Below are 22,727 nucleotides of genomic sequence, written 5' to 3' on the forward strand. Positions count from 1 at the left end.
ATATTTGTATTTGCATGTGGCCCGCGGGCCGTAGTTTGAGGACCCCTGCTCTAGAGTATTAGAGGCAAGAATATGGACCTGAACAAGGACACCTGGAACCATTTTAAAAGGCAAACAAAAGTGTCCAAGTTGCACCCTAGCTGGTTTGGCTCAGTGGATAGAGCGTCGGCTTGCGGACTGCAGGGTCCCAGGTTCGATTCCAGTCAAGGGCACATGCCTGGGTTGCGGGCTCCATCCCCAGTGGGGGGCGTGCAGGAGGCAGCCGATCAATGATTCTCTCATCATTGATGTTTCTATCTCTCTCTTCCTCTCTGAAATTAGTAAAAATTTTTTTTAAAGTGTCCAAGTTGCTAACTACCAATATTGCTGAGGACTTAGGGTCACCAGGCACTTCCATATGCTGCTAGTGAGACTATAAACTGGCACAACTTTTTGAAGAGACAATTAGCAGAGTGTATCAAACCCTGAACAGTACATTCCCACATTCCCATTCACTCAGCAATGCCACTTACAGTAATTTGTCCTGGGGGAATTATGGCTGTGCACAAAAGATGTGCACTGCAATGTTATTTCTAAAACGTAAGTATAGGAAAACAAATACATGTCCAACAAAAGGAGATGGGGGTAGAGAAACCACTGCATTCCCATAGTGAACACAGCGTGGTCATTTAAAATGATGCAATATTGGGAAAGGAACATGCATTTTATTAAGAAATGGAAGTATGTAAAAAATCCCATTACTATAGACTTTGGTACCTGACTACTTCAAGTTCTGAGTGGGTTTACCAGCTGTGTGAGCATGGACAAGTCATTTAATTTCTCATCAGCAGATGAATGGATTAGAAAACTGTGGTAAATCTACACAATGGAATACTATGCCGCTGTAAAAAAGAAGGAATTCCATTTATGGATAATAAAGACCATTATAAACTGGTGAACAAAAATAGATACAGAGGCAGAGCAGCAGCATCGAACAGACTGTCAAAGTACAGCGGGAAGGCCGGGGAGGTTTGGGGGGGCAGGGGGCGGGGTGGTAAGGGATCAACCAAAGGACTTGTATGCATGCATATAAGCATAACCAATGGACACAAGACATTGGAGGGTAGGGGAGGCCAGGGGAAGGTCAAGTGGGAAAACAAAAGGAGACATATGTACTACTCTTTGTAATACTTTAAGCAATAAAACAAAATTTAAAAAAAAATTTCTCTGAACCTCAAGTTTTAAATGGGGAATGAAAATGTACCAACCTCACAGGGTAGTGAGAACTAATAAATTAATGTATGTAAAATTCTTGGTACAGAGCCTGGTACTGAGTAAGCATGTGATGATGCTCATTTTTTAAAAATCTAGCAAATGAACACACACAACACACACATCATTACAAGTATTTGTGATACAAACATTATAATTAATGCAGTACTATTTTAACCTTGATTATATATCTGGATGTGGAATACCAGATTTTTTTCTTTTAAATTTTCTGTATTTTCTAGGTTTTCTATACTTGAATAAATCCAGCAATATATTAATATTTAAGTATCTCCATTTTTCTCAAGTAGCCTTAATAATACTCCTTTCAATCTATTGATTTTTCTCTAGCATAATCCACTCCATGCATATTGCGTTTATGGAAATGGGATATTTTATTGATTTAATATGAAGAGCAATACATTTTCCTCTTTATTCTTCAGAGTCAAACAGCTTGCTCATATTTCATCCTATAAATGTCTTTTCTGCACCCATATCTACATTTGCAGGTTAGGAGCACTCTGGAGGATTACTGGGGCACAAAAGGTAGGGGAAAGTGGATTAATGTCCCTTAAAAAGAACAGTTAAAAGAGACAAGCACAGCAACTTCATGACAAGTATATGGGAAAAAGCATAGCTTACCTCAGTTATGTAAGGCCAGAAATTACTGCAATAAATATTTCAACTCCATGGACAATTTCCTCGTGTGGTCAAAAGACGGAAGGACTTCAGTAGTTCAGCAGTCTGCCCAGTACAGTGACAATCATTCTGAAAAGACAAAAGAATCTGGTTGAGGGAAATGTGATGGAGAAATATTCCTTTCTAGGCTTCAGACCTGCAGGAAAGGGGAATCAAGTGTGAGAGGCGGCTATGCAGTTCAGGAATCCAAGTACAGTGAAGTGCTTTTCCTGCTGGGAAGGGGCAGGCCAGAGTAACAGAGAACCTAGCATGTCCTGCAAACACAAGTCTCCTTGGCTGTAGGTAACAGCTAGTCGCTTGCTCTTGGGATATATCTCTCACCATCACGTCAAAGAAATGGGCTGCTCCTCATGGCCTTTCACCTTCATTTCCATTGCTGTTCTCCATGTACTTACCAATACGCATCAGTCAGCTCATCAATACCATCAATTTTATCTTCTAACATTTGTCATTTCAGTCAGACCACTCCATCAGTAACACATGGCCTTTCTCTTAAAAGTAGCTCCACTGAAGACTCACTCTATAAATGGCAGTCCCTTGGGATTAACTGTGGGATTATTTCCAAGTCATCCCTCTCCATCATCCTTTCCTCCATAAGATCAGTCCACCACAGCTTTCCCTTGTATGTCCTACCGCTCTCTGCCTCTTTTTCATTCCAATCCACCGCTATTACCAAATTCTTTGGCACCCCTACCTGTTTGTAGCAGCAGGCTCTAACCTGTTCTCTCTCTGCGGATCACCACCTATCCTCTTTCTCTTGCAGAACAGCTGCTTCCATCCTATGACCTGTATAACCTCCAACAGTCCCGTTTCCCGGGTCTCAGTTCTCTTCACTATAAAACTGGCTTTGGCGTTCTCCATCCTCACTGGGCTTTGAAGGCCTATGACCCTGGGCTTGGATCCTGGCCCAGGCACACGCAGAACTTAGACAAATTCTATTTCCTCAAAACTCAGTGTGTTATGCATAAAATGGGAATAATGTCATCTACCCTTACGGTTGCTGTAAGAATAAGAGCTGGGAGGTCTTGCACCTGACATACAGCAGGTACTCAACAAATAGTCATTCCCACCCTACCTTACAGGATTATCTCCAGCTTTGAAGCTCTCTGTTCTAATTTCCAAGTCTAACATTCTATTATATCCTTAGCATGGTGGTAATAAATCTCTCTTCCATAAAACAAACAAACAAAACACCACACAAACAAAACACAAACTTCAGTCTAGATCTACTTTATCTTATCTTCCTCCAATTTCCAACAAACACCCTCTGTTCTCATCAGATAAGTCTTTGCTCCAAAGAATGCATACATCCTGCCTTTGCAGCTCTCATTCCCCAGGCAAGATACAGCTTTTCTTATACCTTCTGGCAAGGCCCAGCTCCAGTTCTGGCAATGCCCACCCACCTTTCAGACAATTTAACCCTCACACTGAGAGGGTTAACAGTACCATCCATTGTCTTGTGTTTACTGAGCTGGTTGTCCAATTTGAAAGGGACTATTCTGTTTATTTTAAGTTAGTCTTGCACTTCAGCATGGACAACATTAGGATTTTTACAAATCTGGGATTTTTTGCATCAGCTCTGCAAATGCTTTTGAAATTTACAAGCATTCGTGCCTTAAGGTAAGATTCTTATGAATTACACCATCTTCTTTTCTTTTTTTAAATAAAAAATGTATTATGGTAAAATATAGATAATGTAAAATTTAACATCTTAACCATTTTTTAAAGTACACAGTTCAGTGAAATTACATGCATTCACACTGCTGTGCACCAAGTTCACACAAGAAACTTATTCCGCCATCAGGAGTAGACCTTCACACACAATCCAGGGGCCTCTACCTGGAGCCAGGAGATGAGCTCTCAGTATGTCCAATGTGCGCAGATGTTGTGTCAAAGCGGATGTGTCCTCATTCCAAACAAACATTTTATGTCCAAACTCCCAGCAACAGCAGGGATGACTCACAGCGGGGAAAGACTATTTCTTAGACTCTTAACTCAAAAAAGATGGCTGAAGCCCCAAGACTAAATGAAAATTCTAAGGGGACTGAGTAGAAGACAGTGAAGGATGAGGGAGGCAGAGGAAGAACAGATAAAGGAGGCACAGAGGGGTGGTTACAGAGGTAGGAGAAAGACCAAGAGAGTGGAGAGGCCCATTAGCCCAAAGATAGATGAGTGACGTCAAATGCTGCAATTTTTTATTAGATAGATAATAGTGAGATGGATATCCTCGAACACACCATTAAGTATTTGTTAGGGATAAGGACGTGGGTCAGAGGTATGCAAAGTACATGGATTTGATATTGTTGATAACTCACCCCATACATTTCAGCCACTCTATGCTCTAGTGGTACATGAGTACACTTCTCTGCACTCCCTCTAAAATAGTGTAGTATTATTTTTTTTAACTACCCCATTCTATAGATTTTAAAAGTTCATTTTATTAGCATATCTGAGGTTGAACATTTTTTTACTTTTTTTGCACTTCCTGTGTATGTCCTTTACTTTTCTGTTAGAATGCTCGTCATTTGTTGTACCATTTTTTCTATCAGAGATATTATTAACTTAGTACCCTAATAATGGAGAGAAGATGGTATATTCATTGGAAACCTTTGGCTACAAGGAGCAAAGCCCATTCAAGCCTATCAGAGTCAGAAAGCATCTTACCATAAGGACACAGAGATAGCCTTGTATCAGGATACTATATACGAACGTTGCCTTATGTGTTGCAAATATGTGTTCCTCATTTTTTAAATTCTATCTCTAAAATGGAAACACCACTACTTCACTGGTCTATTCTGAGGGTTTAAAGAAAATGCAGGTAAAGTCATGACTGGAAGTAATCACTGTTAAAACAAACAGAAAATTGTTGTTAGTAAGGTGCCTTTTTAAAAAAAATCCTCACCTGAAGAATGCTTTTTTAAATTGATTTTTTAGAGAGAAAGAAAGGTAGAGAGTTGGGAGAGAGAGAAACACTGATGGACTGCCTCCCACATGTGCCCGACTTGGGATCAAACCTGCCAGGCGGCTCAGTTGATTGGAGCATCGTCCCCTGCACCAAAAGGCTGTGGGTTTGATTCCCTGTCAGGGCACCACTGGGCAGGTGGTATCATTCCTTTTTCCAGGTAAAATGTAATAGGCATCCACAGTTAGTAAATTTATAATGAGATTTTTATTTTACAAATAAGCTTTGTAAAAGTATATTTTTATTGATTTCAGAGAGGAAGGGAGAGGGAGAGAGAGACAGAAACATCGATGACAGAGAATCACTGATCTCGATCGGCTGCCTCCTGCACACGCCCTACAGGGGATCAAACCCGCAACCCAGGCATGTGCTCTGACTGGGAATCGAACCGTGACTTTCTGGTTCATAGGTCAATGCTCAACCACTGAGCCATACCAACTGGGTACCATCCACTCTTTTAACTTCCATGTGAAAACTCTCTTCTTCTCCCTCCTCTGTGATGTGTCTTTACTCTTCAGTGCCATTTTGGTAACAAGATAAATATTTATGTTTAGGAGCCAGGGCCACTTTATCAGTCACTACAAACCTAACCCCATGACAGGTACCTGACTTTCTAACATTCCAAATACCATTCAAGGTTCTTCGGCAGCTCGTACATTAGCGATGCCAGCAGTAACCGTACACACCTGAACCTGTGCTCTTGTCAGGGGTGAAGCAGCACGGTGCTGTCTAAATATTTTATGTACTGCTTGAAATTCTAGATGAAGAAGCATTCACAGATCCTCTGCAACATGCTGGTTGCCCTGGTAGCATTTTAAAATACATATTATTTTTGTTGATTTCAGAGAGCAAGGGAGAAGAAGAGAGATAGAAACATCAATGATGAGAGAGAATCACTGATCAGCAGCCTCCTGCATGCCCCACACTGGGGATTAAGCCCAGACCAGGTTCATATGTCAACCCTCAACCACTGAGCCATGCCAGCCGGGCCCTGATAGCATTTTTTAGGATTAATGAATGCTGTGCGCAAGCTTTACCCTCTTTACCTGTTTTCAGCTACAGGCATTTTATTAAATCAAGATATAACAGTAACATTCCAGGAGTCAGAGTGCTCTGCTATCGGTACTTCCCCTCGGATAGGCTTGTCACCTTAGCATTGCTTAGACCTACATCTCAAATACAAGTTACATATACAGAGAAGAGAGAAAACAGTTGTCTAGAGAGCTCTGTTTTCTGACAGATAACGGTAGGGTAGGGATAATTTCTCCCATGAACACCCAAGCACAATTTCTTCAAATGGAAAAGAAATGTGGTAATACCCAACATGGTAATGGCTATTTTCAAATGTCATCATTAATTTTTCCTTAAAAATCTTACACTAATGTGTTAACATTATAGAAACAGCTAGATTTATACATCTATGCATATGTTTTTTAAAAATCAACTATGAGATACACTCTCAAACTGTTATATGGTCCCAGGAGAGAAAAATAAAAAAAATATATACTCAATTTTTAAAATGTTGTACAGAGGACTCAAGAAAAGTGTTTTTCTCCCTTAGGATTAATAAATCAGAAATGAAATGTCTGGCTGACTGCTACCCATGCAAATGATACTGCTAATACTTTTTTTTTTTTAACCTCGATTGCTTGGCAAAGGCCAAAAAAAGTCACACTTGAGAGAGATTACGGCGGGAATAAAGGGCACTCGGGCATCCAAAGCAACTTCCTTTCCTGGTATCTAGATATATAAAGTAGGAAGAATATTTCCACTTAAAGCAAAGGAAACAAAGGCCAACTTTTTTTTGTTTTGTTTTGTTTTTACTGTTCAGATCAGAAACTGGGTAGAGGGTTCGGTCCCCAGTTGGGGCGTGAACAGAAGGCAACCAATGATGGGGTTACCATTTGGCTCAGATCTACCCTTTAAACCATAAGCCCCAGGACAGAAAGCTCCGGATTCTCCAGTGTTTCTCCTCCTTCCGCTCTCTGTAGAAGTGACCACATCTGGGGGTGGCCTGGGATGAGGTGGCAGGAGGCCCCTCGCTGTACTCTGAGTGAGGAATGACGCTCTAGCAGGTAATGATCAGCAGGTGGCGCTGTCAGGTGGTTTGGAAGATGCCATAAGGAGCTTCAGTGTGTTCTTCTCCCCAAAGTTTAAATGAGAAATATCTTAACCTTCCCAGAGAATTATTTATAAAGGTACTGTTAGCCTGGCTGCTGTGGCTCAGTGGTAGCACATCGACCTATGAATCAAGAAGTCTCGGTTTGATTACCCATCAAGGCGCATGCCCAGTTTCAGGCTTGATCCCCAGCAGGGGGCGTGCAGGAGGCAGGTGATCAATGATTCTCATGGATGTTTCTATCTCTCCCTCTCCCTTTAAAAACCAATAGAAACATGTATATTTTTAAAAATTTAAATGTTTAACAAGCTTTCAGAGGATGAATGATGCTGGCCCAGGCACCATAGTTTGAGAACCATTCATTAAGCTTATCCTTTGCTATTATCTAGAATACTACTATCTTCTCTGATTAATTTACTACATAATCAACCATATGACTTACCTCAAGCAAGTACTGTACTAGCTTTCTCTGTGCTTTAACTTTCCCTGTGTACAGTGAAAATACCTCCCTCCCTAATATTGTAAATCTGATTAGAGGGTTATTACTATGTAACTTTAAGGATGTCACCAAATGATCAGCTATGGCCTTGTCTTTTAGAATATTATTGACTGCTTTCATCGAAATACTTTGTAACATTTAAGGTAAGAACCAGAGACCTCTCATTTACCAGGCAAGATGGGAGAAAACTTTATATAGTTTTTAAAAAGAGCCTGGCCGGAGTGGCTCTGGAGTGGCTCAGTTGGTTGAGCATTTCCCTGTGCACGAAAAGGTTGTGGTTTGATTCCCAGGCAGGGCACATGCCTGGGTAGAGGGTTCAGTCCCCAGAACAGAAGGCAACCAATGGATGTTTCCCTCTCCTCCACTCCCCTCCCCTCCCCTCCCCTCTCCTCTCTCTCTCTCTCTCTCTTTCTCCCTCCCTCCCTCCCTCCCTCCCTCTCCCCCTCTACCTTTCTCTCCAAGCATGTCTTCCGGTGAGATTTAAAAATAAACAAACAAATAAACAAACAAATAAACTAGATAAAACCTAGCAAATGTTATCTATCTCAAAATTATGAATAATCTGAAAAGATGCTTTTAATTCTTCCTCGTGAAAACAAATTACTTCAGGTTCTGTTGTGTGTATAAAGACAGAATGCAACACATACAGGCTTCCATTTTAAATATATATACACTTAAAAAGAGAGAGTAGTAGTATTTTCAGTAAAGAATTCTAAAACAAGGGCTTCTTCCCTGTTGAGAATGGGGTGGCGCAGGCGCTCATTTCAATATTGACCATCATAGAAATGCTGCATTCCACTCTAGGGAAGAAAGAGAGGAAACGGAGGCCGGCTCCCCGGAGCGCCCCAGTCAACTGGGTCAGGCTGTAAAGTATGCCACGGGAATGTGCTCTCGAGCCTCATTAGATATCGGAGCCCGGGCTCTGGTATTTCAGCACAGACAGCTGGCGCCCTGCCCAGTCACCATCCTACTGCTCCTCAGCCTTCCTGGAATGTTGGGCCCAGAACCTCTGTCCTCTTTCCCAAGAGAGGAGTGAGTCTGAGGTGAGCCATTCCACTAAGCACAGCCCAAGGGCCAAGGCAAGATGATGCTAGTTACGCCTCCATGAGTCCTACTTCCGTCGGACAAGATGACTCCTTCCACTAGCAAGGCAACCCGGGCTCCCAGGGCAAACACCCTGGAAGCACAGAGCAGAGGTGGACGGGCCCAGCCCCACTGATCCTCCTGCCTGACCCCTCCAAGCACCTCCCAGCGGTCTCCTCTGAGCCTCTAACTGAAGCTCGGTTCAGTGACAAAAACAACAAGCGCACTGTCCATCTATTGTTACCCCAGGCTGATACTCAAGTCTCAGAGTGTGTATGCATCTCCATTACCGTGTAACGGAGGAAGCCTGACCTTTCTCCATCAATCACTCCCACAAGGAAGCAATTCCTGTCTTTGCATTCAGGGTTTTTAAGGCGAACATCAATCAATCTCAGGTGAGAGGGGTGAGTTGGAAAACACTGTCGACCATTTTCCTATTGTCTTTAAAATAAGAAGAAAATAACGCCTTTGACATTACAATCCCTCCTCCCTCACCGCCTTCCTTTTCTCACTGGCACCGACTTACATTACTTCTGGCCTAAAAAATTTGACTTATTTATTGGATACATTTAGAGACTGGTAAGGCGGCAATTTTAATATCTTGACCTAGGCCCTCCACATTTACAAGTTCTCTCTTGTTCTTTGATATGAAGACGGCCTTTAGTGATGGCCGTGAACTCCTTAGGAGGGAAAGGAAGCGCCTGTCCGGGTATGACAGCATCACGGTTTCTTCGAGTCAGACTCTTCCACCTGCCAGTAATTAAAATCTATACCAGCTCAAATATTTTTTCTTAAAACATGCTGGAAACAAATGACGACTCCCTGTTAAACCTGACCTTCACTGTACTAGGATACAGATTGTGGTCATGTCAGACAAGATGGCAAAGAATGAAAAAGCAAGTCCTAAGGAGATCTGCCACTTGATACAACCTCACCACATCCTAGACCTAGACCAACAAGAAATCGTATCTCGGTCCTGGCCTGCATGGCTCAGTTAGTTGGGTGCTGTCCCGTGCACCAAAAGGTCGCTGATTCAATTCCCAGTCAGGGCACATGTTGCGGTTGTGGGTTTGATCCCTGGTTGGGGCGTGAGCAGGAGGCAGCCGATCCATGTTTCGCACTCGTGTCAATGTTTCTCTCTCTCTCTCTCTCAAAAAAAGTCAATTAAGAAATAAAATGAATCATATTTCAGAAATTTTCTAAAAGAAAGAAAGGAAGATCTTTCTGCTAGAAACAGCCATTGTTACCTCATCAGTTAAAACGTACTGATGCAAAGAATGCACTGGCATACTAAAAATCCCTGCTTGACATATATAGGTGTCCCAAAAAAATGTATACACGCTTTAACAGCTGATAGCTTAAACACCGCCTTTATAATTATTCCAAGTGTGTGTATACATTTTTTGGGATCCCCGATACGTCCTTTAAAAATTACATATGTATTTGTAATTGCTATTTATTGCAAATACAAGGTAGAGATATATAAGTGGAGGCAAAACACTAACTTTTCCGTTCCAACTTGTTTTAAACCGAAATGCCTGACAAAAGAAAATGGACATGTCCTCCCAGCGACTTCCTGGGCGGAACAGCAAACACGTGCTCCCAAGTTGTGCTGCACCTGCACCCACGGGTTAACTGGGAAGAATGTCCCATGGTTAGTTTAGGACTTGATTTTATGAGCCAAAAAGCCGAAGACCAGTGTCTGCGTCCTTACCAAATGCTCATTAAGCACGTTCCTAAAAACCCATATTTATTCTCAAGTACTCTGTGTACTGCCTTTAAACAAAATCGATTGCCTTTAATTTTTCTGATAAATTAAGAAACATCTCACTTTAGGTGTCTAAATTTCTCAGCTGAGGCTCTGTGCTCCAACTGCATTTCAGCCTTCTTTAAAAAAAGCAGAACTATGTGGTTTCCCACTGTAAATTTACATGGGATGACAAGTGCCTGGTTTTCACTTAATTTTAATGCATGCCTTGCTTGTTTCCTTACTAGAAATGTGTTCTCCCTTTAAAATTTTTATTTTATTTTAAAGTGAAACATGGTTGTTTCCTTACATATTAAAAAAAGAAAAAAGAAAAAAGCAACCTGCCTTGTTCAACAACATGGAATCTCCTTTATTTAAATCTTAACAAACAATGCATTCCTAAGGCTTTTTAGGTTATTTTTACACATATTTCCCCAGTGTGGGTGTTCAGAATTTTCATTTAAGAAGGGCTCCGACATGAGAACAAATCCATGAACATGTGTTGCCAAAGGAACACTATGTAACTTCTGCACCGCCACAACCTCTAGCAATTGTCAACAATGCCCCTGGTGAAGGTTGCTCTGGCTCTGGCGTGCACATAGCGGTATCAAGTATCACTGTTTGCCTTGGTAACAATGCCTTTTCTTGTGGAGTAGACACATGACACCACCTTGTCACACAAACTCCCCACAGAGGAGCGGGTCCAGGATGGAGCCTGCAGCGCTGGGTATCAGAGCACCAGAACCATCCATTTCCCCCGACCCCGACCCCCACCCCCCGCCATGGGCTGGTCTACAGGGAGTCCGGCACTCACAGACCACCATGGGGGTGGACACTGGTCCCTCCCATTTTTAAAAGATATCAAATCGGTAAAACGCATCAAGGGCCTTTAGAGTGGTTACAGTTTTAAAAATAAATGTAACGTCTGACCCTATAATTTTACTTCTAATAATACACACTAAGAAAATAATGTTTAAAAATAAAACCCATAGACTTAGACACAAACATATTCACTGCCCAACTATTACAGAACCAAAAGTCAGAAACTTAAAAACTGTAATTAAATTATTATGCAGACATTAAACATTTATGAAGAGTTTATTAAGATGAGGAAATAACAGTTTATAAAATTAAGTGAAAACTGGGTATGCAGTTTGAAGAGTTGACATAAAAATACATAAATGATTGAAAAGAACTACATCGATTTCTTTTCTTTTTAAATATATTTTATTGATTTTTTAAGGAGAGGAAGGGAGATGGATAGAGAGCTAGAAACATCGATGAGAGAGAAACATTGATCAGCTGCCTCCTGCACACTCCCCACTGGGTATGTGCCCGCAACCAAGGTACATGCCCTTGACCGGAATCGAACCTGGGACCCTTGAGTCCGCAGGCAGATGCTCTATCCATTGAGCCAAACCGGTTAGGGCTACATCGATTTCTTAATAGTTTGTTCTTTGTCTAAAAACAATCTTATGAGACTGATTTTTAAAACTTCTGAAACGTAAATGTGGTGAGAATGAATAAAGTAATGTGTGTTAAAAGCTTACCACCACTGGCATTTAGTTCCCTAAGAGAAATGTAAGCTATGGTCACACAGGATCACCTTCTACTCACACCTGACCTACTAGTCTAGGACTTTAGCCAAATCACAACTTCTGAGCTTTGTTTTCCCTCCTGTAAAGTGGGAATGATCATAGTTACCTCACAGGGGCAGAGATTAAATAAAACAAAAAATGCCAAGTGCTGAGCTTAGGCACTCAATAAAAAGTTAGTTCTCTTTCTTTTCTTTCTCTCTTTTAGAAGCTATACATTTTGTCCATGCTGGATAGTCTTGTGCCAATTTTAAAAATTAACTCTAAATTCAATACACATATGGGCACTGAAAGTCATAGAACATTAAGAACATACTCATATGAGAAGGTCTGGCTCTGAAAAGGTCTGGCTCTGACAAGCTCATGCACTGTTCCAAGGCCCAACAGCCTTTAAAATGGGCCAACACTGCCCTGAAGTTCTATAAGAAAAGGACTGAAGAGTGAGCCTTTCAAAAGGAAACATTCCCACAGATGCATAAACAGGTTTCGCATTCCCAAGCATGCGCTTCATTTATATGGCGATTCCAAACTGGGAAATACCGCAGACGCTTTCCTTACTGGCTCCTCTCTATGCAGAAGGGACTTAAAACGAGTGGTGTTCTGCACAAGAAATCTTTAAGCCCCTGTCTGCACAAGGCTGAATGGGAGCAAACATGAAACCAGCCTTTCCTATGGCAAGAACTATGGGTTAAGTCTTAAAGATGGTGCTGCTACCATTTCCTCCCCAGTAGTAATGAGAAAGGTGGATGTGTGGGTGGGGAAGATCTTCACAGGCATAAATGGTCTCTGGTTTATTTAAATTACAAAAACTTTGCTTAATATGCCTAGTGGTCTTTAAGAGGATATTGACACGAATTTGCAAAGGAAAAACAGAGGGAGTCAGACTGTGGTGTCTCTTCTACTCCCACAGACATATTAGTGCAAGGTGAGGCCAGTCACCATTCTAGCCACACCAGGCCCCTTCTCCATAAAGCTGCCCCACCCACACTCCTTGCTACCTGAACAGCTATGTTTGTGCCAAGTGATGAAGTCAAAACCAGCACTGTTTATCAAGGAGACTTACATGAGTTGACCTGGCATAAGGTGAACCAGACCAATGAGATCCTGAGTCTCCAGAATTTGAATTAAGTATAGAGGATGCTTAACAGTGAGGGTGTCTACAAAAGAGTGTTAGGAGGCAGGAGGAGAGCCATGGAAAACCAGAAATGGTGCAAGCCCAGGAATGGGGAGGACAAAGGTAGCAGTGAGCAGAAATAAGTCTAGATTGTGCCTATTAATGTAAAAACCCATTGAAACCTGTAAATAATTTTTGTGAGTTTATTTGAGCCAAACTGTCCACATATACCGGGAAGCAGAACCTCAATGAATTGAGGTAATGCTCTGGAGAATGGCGGGTTACATCTGTATTTATACATTGCAATCAAAGGAAAGGGACGTAGGTGGGTTACATGAAATCCATTGGTGACAGATTAGAGAGGCGGGAGAAAGCAAAGCAGGGAAACCCCTGGGATTGGATAAAAAGTAAAATGATAGACACATACTTAGGTGGGTGCAGGAACAATTAACACAACAATGAAGGAATTTGTGGTATCTGTCCTGGCGCCCAGCACATTAGGTTATGCCCCAAGGGGTCCAGAAAAGGGGAAGTTACAAGTTACCCAGACATTTCAAGGGTATGTTATTATAGGTGCAAAAAGACAGATAGGCTCAGTTAAGGTAAAGGTTGACCTTGTCAGTGAAGATACGGGCCTAGGCTGTTACTACCACCATAACTGCTTTTAGTTAAAGTTGAATTCCTGACCATCCTTTGTGGTTACTTTAGGTCTCTCAGTTTGTAAGACCGCCATGCAGGCCTTCCCTGAGCTTGTCAGGTTAGCATGAGGCCCCTTTCGTCCACATGCCTTTTTAAATATTAGCTAATGTGAATATGAAGCCATCATGGTTATCAATGCATTTTAAAACGTTGCTTTTCATTTTTCTTATTTTAGCACTGCTATTATGTGTACTTTCTATTATCATTATAAAACAATCTGAGCACGTATCTTCAACATAGGCATATACTAGTACATGTATATAACTTATAAATGTGTCTATCTTGAGCACGTGTGCTCAAACTGTTTTGTATGAATGGGGATGTCTAATCAAATGAGTTTAAAGACTTCTACTTTGACCTAGACAGTACATGTTGCATTACCGTGGGAGACAGAGGTGAGAGAAGTCAGGATGCCAAGGAATGAGTAAAACGTAGACCTGGTCTTCCTTCCAGAAGCTCACGGACCATAAGGTATTATAAATAAGAAGAGAACCTGTGATTTTTATCAGGTCTCCAACAAATACTTACTTAGCATCTACAAGTGCACAGTACTAGTCTAGGTACTTCCCATCACTTTCTAGTGCCACGGCCACTATACATCAAAACAAGCCACCAGGCTGAATTGAATTGGCTGGGTCAGTGGTCTCTAAACATTTCTGGACCATCGACTAGTTTGAGATTCTGATTAAAAAAAAAAAAAATGGAACCGCTCTCTAGCAAAGCACACATATATACAAATAATTCTGGATTTAATTTCACTGATACTTCTTACCTAAAACTCTAAGGATAAGACACGGACGGTTCTACCTATTTGAAATAGACACATATATATAATCGTGTAATACTAAAATGAACGACTGTTGTTTTAGCAATGAAAGCACTTACGAGGTTTATTCATAGGCCTGTCTTTTCTATGTCATATTATTAGTGGCAATGAGAGAAATCCCATCAGAAATAAAACAGCACATTTATTCTCAAGCACAATGCATGGAACTGACAGACAGAGTATCACTCCAGTGACACAATGGCTATTCAGAGCTCTCAGTTAATAGAATATTCACAGTTTAAGAACAAACACAATGCACAAAGAACAGAAATACAGACAAAGTTGCCATATTAGGGACGTGGATAACAGAATTAGCTTTCTGGTAACAGAGACTTTGGTGAGGACAGAAATAAAACAAACAAAATTGTTTTCTATTAATGGTCAGTAAATAATAAAGTCTGAGAAATATTTCATCAGTTTGTTTTAAATGGTTTTACCCAACAGAGCTATGGTACCACAGGCTTGTTTCACCTTTTCTCAAACAATCAAAGAAAGTACTTGATTAGAAAGGACCTGAAAATGCATGATCTGGCTATCAGAGTGATTTGAGGATCAACGGATCTGCTTCCCCATTTGTAAGATAGAAATAACAGTACTTATTCCACAAAGTTGAGAAGCACATTTTCAAGGGGGAAAATGTTATTCTATACCAGCTCAGTCTACATTACACAAATATTTCCTTAATTCGTTCAACAAATATTTAGTGAATTGCAACTGTGCACCAAGCATTAAAAACACAAAAACTGCCCAGATAGTGTGGCACAGTGGTTGAACGTTGACCTATAAACCAGGTCATGGTTCAATTCCTGATCAGGGCACATGCCCGGGTTGTGGGCTTGATCCCCAGTGCAGAAGGCAGCCAATCAATGATTCTCTCTCATCATTGAAGTTTCTATCTCTCCCTATCTCTTCCTCTCTGAAATCAATAAAAATATATTCCTAAAAAAACACACACAAAAATCAAGAGAAATCAGGCCCAATTTCTTCCTTGATAAAGCTAACTATCGCCTTCATCCATTAGAAAGATTTAAGGCTGAACGTTCTATCAGCTGATGGTGACAGCTAACATTTGTGTAGCGTTCTACAGATTATAAAGTACTGTCCTACATATCATGTCATGTAATCCTCACAATAACTCCTTGCGAAGTACTGATCGTTGATAATGATTCATCTCATTTTACAGGTTAAGAAACTAAGGTTTGAGAGATCATGTGGCTTAGACCAGCTCTGGAATCTGCCACCCGGATGGCATCAGTACACCATTCATCTCACGGGAGCTGGGCTTTGGGTTACAAGGATAAAACGCGCTAAATCATTTTGAGCTTTCTATTAGGAACATGCCCTGGAGCAGCATTCTGCCTGTTTCTATCCTCCCCAGAAGCAAAGGTAATGTGGGGAAAATGCAATTTACTTCGATTGGAAAAGCTCAATCTATATAAGTTAAAAAATGGGTAATTTTCCAATTGTTACCTGCCATGGGATCTCAGGGCTGAAGGACCCTTTGCTATTCCTATCATACATACAACCTAACAGCATTGAGTTGCAGCCTGAGCTATGCCTTCCTTCACTGGCTGATTTCTATAGTGCTTTAAAAAAAACACTTTTAAAACTATTTTTAAATTTATTTTTCAATTACAGTTGATAGTCAATACTATTTTGTATTAGTTTCAGGTGTACAGTATAGTGGTTACACATTTGCATACCTTACAAAGTGATCCGGGGGGAGGACAGGAGCAGCTGGAAGAGGTTAATGGGGGGAAAAGGAGGACCTAATGTAATACTTTCAATAATAAAGATTTAAAAACAACCCACAAAACAACAACAACAAAGTGCTCCCCATGAGAAGTCTAGTACCCACCTGGCACCATGCCTAGTTATTAGAATATTACTATTGACTATATTCCCTATGCTGTACTTTACATCCCCGGGACTATTTTGAAAGTACCAATTTGTACTTCTTAACACCGTCACCTTTTTCACCCCACCTCCCTTCCCTTCTCCTCTGGCAACCATTAGTCTCTCATCTCTCTACAGTGTGTTTTGATTGCAGAAACCTTCTGCATTATTTTCCTTACAGACTCTTAACAACTAGTTTGCTACAACAGTAGGATTGACATGCTAAGACTGAAACATGACATCTCTGGGTAAAATAATCACCTGGTCCTATGTAAAATGTCTGCGACATCCTTGAAGGGATCTCAGATCGCTGTCCAGCATACAACCCACTGCCACAACCCCTTCTACTGCATGTCTGCCTTGGGGTAATGCAATTTCTTTAATACATCCAGTTCTATTGGCAAGGCAGTTTGGTAAGGCAACCTAAAGCCTCAGAAAATGTTGTCAGGGACTGACTTTGACCTCGCCATTCCATTTCTGAGAATTTGTCCTAAGGACACACCTTGACAAGTACAACAGTGATGAAGATATTTCAAAAATGTTCATTGTAGTGTTGTTGATGATATTAAGAAACTGGACACAACCAAAATGACTACCAGTAAGAGATGGTTTTAACAAAACAAGTGTGTGCATTCATAAAATGAAAGGCTATGCAGCCAATAGAAATGATAATATAAATCCGTGTTAATGTGAAATGATACACATTACTTTTGGTGAAAAAAAAAAAGCAATTACTAAATAGCGTATATGATCCCCATTTTCTGTGTGTATACACAGAAAACAATCGTGAATTAACTGACACAGAAAAGAATGTCCTTCTCTCTGAAAGTTCTAATTCTGCCCCTGAGGCTGAGGAATGTTTGCTCTCCTTTCCACCCAAAGGCCTTTCAACTATTCCTGTCGGGCAGAGTTTCTAGTCCAGTTACCTCCCTGGCTTGCCTCTAAAAATGCAGAGCTCAGCTGAAAGCAAGCCCTCAGAGGCAGCCTGGCCAAGGCAGAAACAACGGGACGATTCTCTCCTTGTTCTGCACACTGCGGCATTAACGCTGTCGGAGGTGCCAACCACGTCACACGGTTGGCTAAAACCTTCCCTCTTTTTTAGCATGAGCTTCTCTTGATCCAGGTCTCCCTATTCCACAACACACAGCTTTTTCCCCTATCCTATAAATAAGGAAGCGGTATTCAGTGGAGCTTAACTGTATATTTGCTCACTTGATCCTCTTCAAGTTCTGAAGCCTTTTTCTATCCTGATTTCTAACATCCATTTGGTTCACTTCCCTTCCATCACTGGGACAGACACAAATTTGATCTACCATTCATGATTTCAGAGAGGAAGGGAGAGGGAGAGAGAGAGAGAGAGAGAAACATAGATGATAAGAGGGTCGTTGATCAGCTGCCTCCTGCACGTCCCCTACTGAGGGAGAGAGAGAGAGAGAGAGAGAGAGAGAGAGAGAAACATAGATGATGAGAGGGTTGTTGATCAGCTGCCTCCTGCACGCCCCCTAATGAAGATCTAGCCCGCAACCCGGGCCTGTGCATTGGCCAGGAAATGAACCGCGACCTCTTGATTCACAGGTCGATGCTCAACCACTGAGCCTTGCCGGCCTGGCTGATGCATCATTCTTTATCAAAGACCAATTTCTCTAACCAGTCATTTTGGAAGGGCTACTGAAACCATTTTATTTTATGATAATTTGAAATATTTTTAAACCAAAACAAATATGGGTATGTTGAAAATAAAATACAAAGTGGATTCATCTTTGTGCAAAAACATGAGACTTTCAAGGACATTTAGCTCCTGGTTATGCTTCCCAAGTCCCCCTACACCCCTGTCTACAATCTACCACGGCACCACACTCTCCCCCCAAAAGTATAAACTTCCTTCCCTCTTCTTTAGTGGAAAAATGAAAATAGCATTGGCAAGGTAGTAAATTACACATCATCATATAGTTATTAACCTGCAACACATCTATGTATCTTATAATCACGTCCATATTTTCTTTTCAACTTATCTATAAAAAGATCCTAAAAAACTTAGTCCTAAACACCTCGTGTTACTCTGATATCTCCCAAAATGACATTACTCAAACGCTCTCTCTTTAATAAATAATTGATTTGAAAAGAAACAAGACTGTCCTTGGAAAACTCATGCTGACTTTTTACAACCACTGGTTCTCTTTCGTAATTACAGCCCATCCCTTCTTCCCTCTATTTATTCACCCCAAGATGGTTTCACACTTACTATTTAGAAGACACTGAACTAGTTCTTTGAGAGATAAAACAATGAGTTAAGACAGAGCTTATCTCCCAGGAAGGAGAGAGATGACACACATCCACATAAGTACAACACAAGATGAAACTGCTCCAGGGACAGAGAAGCACTTATCTTGCAGGAGGGAACAGCTCTATCTGGCTGGACCACAATACGTGTGAAGGGCAGTCATAAAGGTAAAAATAGGGCACAGGGCAGATAGTCACAAACACATCTAACCTAAGACGACTCCAGCCCTAGCTGGTTTGGCTCAGTGGACAGAGCATCGGCCTGCGGACTGGAGGGTCCTGGGTTCAATTCCCGTCAAGGGCACATGCCCATGTTGTGGCTCAATCCCCACTAGGGGGCGTGCAGGAGGCAGCCGATCAATGATCTCTCTCATTGATGTTTTTAATCTCTCCCTTTCCCTTCCTCTCTGAAATCAATAAAAATATATTTTTTAAAAAAACCAAACACAACAATTTTGCTCGGCCAGACTTGGAAAATCTATCATTTTCTATTTGAGAAAATTAAAATGTTTTCAATTTCTGAAGAATATCTGCTTGTAGTTTCAGTCCTTTGGGCCTTTCTCCTGTCCTCCAAGATTGTCAACAGAAGCCTACAAATCATAAAATGCCCTAGACTTGCGACAGTATTTTTAAGTTTACAAAGCATTTTAAAAGGGATTACCTCTGGCAAGACTTGTAAGTATCCTAAGATATGATTAAATGGGCCTAGCCACTCAAATTCGATTCACTACATACTCCATCACCTCCCTCAGCCTAGACCTCCACCCACTTTCACCTGCATTTATTTTGCCCTTTCCAATTAAAAAGCATCATCCTTGAGTTTTCTGTGTTGACTGCAGTGCACAAAAATTGTAAAGGATAACCACTGCAAAATATTTGCAAGAAATTCTAAATGGCCACTACCCTTGATTGTTAGAGTTTAGAATAAATCTGAAAGGCCATAAGAACAGACTAGATAATTCACAAGAAGCTGACAAATCTTCTGGGGGGGAAATTCAACAGCGATGGATAAGTTACCCCAAAAAAGCTTGCTAAAAATACAGTAGGTCCTCACTATTATTCAAGTATTCTGTAGTTTCAAGTTGGAGTGCCCACTAAAATTCATTTGTAACTCCAAAATCAATGCTCATGGTCATTGGTGGACATCTGCAGAGTGGGGAAAGATTCACGTCATTCCACGCACACATTCCCAGCTGAGGTCAGACAAGGCAACACTCTGCCTTCTTGTTTTAGCGCTCATCCCATAAACAAGTATCCTTTTCACAGTTTGCATTTGTGTGCTTTTTGCTGGTAATTTTGTTGCTTAAAATAGCCCCCAAAAGTAGTGCCGGAATGCTGTCCCGTGTTCCTAACTGTAAAAAGGCAAGGATGTGCCTTACAGAGAAAACACGTTATGTTAGGTAAGCCTCATTTGGGCGTTGAGTTATAGTGCTGTAGGCCCTGAGTTTAGTGTTAATGAATCAACAATGCATATTAAATAAGGTGTCTTTAAACAGAAACACACACAAAACAAGGCTATGTATTTGATCAGTTGGCGAAATGTTATGACCAGAAGCTCACAGGAACCTTAGCTTGTTTTTGTTTTTGCTTTTTTTTAATCTCTAGTAGCTATGGTTCCGTACTCACTAATTCAGTGCTCATGCCACTTTACAGAACATAAACTAAGCTAATAATACGAATGGGCTATGTTAACAGTGGGGGAAAATGGGGTTTCCTCTCAATTTTTCTGTATTTCCTACAATGAGTAGTTTTGCTACCTCTGGGTCTCCTGTTACATTACAGAACAACTCTAAGTCCTGGATCGATCCTTTCTTACTATTCTCCACCTTGAGGGACTTTTAAATATTTCCTAAGGTGTTGGCCCATCCTAGACTTGGCCTTCTCCACCTCCTTCACAGCACCTAACTCATCTTCTGCACTTTGGTTCCCGGACATTCCCACCACCTTTTGCGCAGGTTCCTTTACAAAACAGAGCTCCTCAGCAGTTCCTGGGTGGCCTCTGTGACTTCTTGGGCTTCCTTCCCCTGTCCTTTCTCACCCAAGAATTATGTCATTTTCATGAACAGTCTTATGAGTCTGTGGCCATCCATTTGCACCTACATTTTTGCTTACTTGCTTGAAACTCATTTTTTAGTAGCAACCTGCCAGATCACTCAACATATTCAGAATCCTTACTTTATTTCTCTTGCAAAAAATCTATATAATAAAAGCTTATGTGACCGTTACGGTGGAACAACCAGAACAACTGGTCGCTATGACATGCACTGAGCAGGCAGGCAAGTGGTTAGGGGTGATCAGGCAGGCAGGCAGACAGAGCGGTTAGGTGCGATCAGGCAGGCAGGCAGACAGGCAAGCTGTTAGGGACAATCAGGCAGGCAGGCAGGCAAGCAGTTAGGAGCCAGCGGTCCTGGATTTTGAGAGGGATGTACGACTGCAGGGATCGGGCCTAAACCGATAGTCGGACATCCCCTGAGGGGTCCGGGATTGCGAGAGGGCACAGGCCGGGCTGAGGGACACCTCGCCCCCCTCCCCCATGCACAAATTTCATGCACCAGGCCTCTAGTAGCAATATAATAATAATAATAATAATAATAATAATAATGCCATGCAATTTATCCAGATGACAGCTAACATTCAGATTATTTACTAAGCCAGGCACTCTACAACCACATGATAATACCTATTTTTAATGCCTATTTTATAGTTGTGGAAACTAAGACTTCATGGTTCAATGATAATGTGAGGGTCACATCTAGTAACTGGAAGCACTGGGACTCCAAAACTGGCTAAGAGTCAACTCTGGAGCCTAAGACTCAACCCACATTCATTCAGAGGCTAGCACAATTCAGAAACCAGGGTTCCCAGTGCTTCACTGGGATCACTGAATGTACACTAAACTTCTCCCTCTGCAGCAGATACATACATACACATACATACATGGGACTATTTTACAGAAGCAATTCATGTTCATTCATGAAAACATGAGAAAAAATTAAACAATATAAACTCAATAGCAAATACTAATATGTCTCAAACTTTAGAGTAGTATGATTAAAAAGTAGTTGTAAGCAGAGTTCTGAAAAGGTTTAATGATTACTTTAATATGGTCAGTGATGTTTGTCTACAAACAAGTTAATGATGTTATAACATAATGAAGATTAAAAGTTAATGTTCTAACATAATGAAGGTTATTGGTTATTTTTTAAATAGAAAGGTTTGGCAGCATCTTTATCACCACTAAAGAGTAATTTCAGCATTTCAAAGGAATTGTTTCCTAATCATATTTTGTGAAACATATTTTCAAAAACATTTATGCACTGGGAACCTACAAATCTTGTTAAGTCAAATATTTCATATTCCAGGGCAAGTCTGGGCACATCAAATCTGGAAGAATTTCTTAAGGCTTACTAAATCACCCTATGTGATTTAATTCCCAGCCAAAGGGGAACCTGAAACTTTTAGATTATTGCAGCTAATAGTCAGGAGCAGCAAGGGGAGAAGGAGAAGCCCATCAAAGCTTTTGGCATGGAAATGTCCTAGAGGAAGGACAATCTCCATAACATACTCATTAGAATTAATATTCTAACTAATTGGTTCCTGAGTTCTGAATTATGTTTCCTCATTGACTCATTTAATTCAGCAATGTGGGCAACTGTCATTCACCTAGCAAAGTGGGAGCGCTTAATCATTGCAGGGTTAACTGTGTACATCTGGCATATCTAAGTCATGTGCCATCATGTACATGGTGGCTGGGGTAGAGAAGGTCACCCCACTGATTTCCCAAAAGTGGGAATGGCTCCATGGAGTCACCGTCTCACTCTTTACCCTGGTGGACATCAGGACACCATTCAGCTTTGGGTTATGGATGTGGTCTGAGACTGGGAAGTGGCTTTTTCAGGGGTGCTACTGGCCCATCGATTTTCATTAGCACTTATTCCTGCTCCCATATTAGTGATTCTC

General features: G+C 41.1%; 1 protein-coding gene across 7 annotated transcripts in view; it reads right to left on the minus strand.

The window, feature by feature from the left end:
• KANK1 (KN motif and ankyrin repeat domains 1) overlaps positions 1–22,727 on the minus strand; it is a 169,305-nt gene that overhangs the window by 120,272 nt on the left and 26,306 nt on the right. For 5 of the 7 annotated variants that reach the window (XR_002832189.1, XM_014466412.2, XM_023764573.1 and 2 more), the window contains exon 2: positions 1,891–2,016. The gene's annotated coding sequence lies outside the window, so the exon portion shown is untranslated. The other 2 variants (XR_002832190.1, XR_002832191.1) reach the window with 2 other exon arrangements.

This window comes from Myotis lucifugus, unplaced genomic scaffold (assembly GCF_000147115.1).
Source record: "Myotis lucifugus unplaced genomic scaffold, Myoluc2.0 scaffold_337, whole genome shotgun sequence".
NCBI lineage: Eukaryota > Metazoa > Chordata > Mammalia > Chiroptera > Vespertilionidae > Myotis > Myotis lucifugus.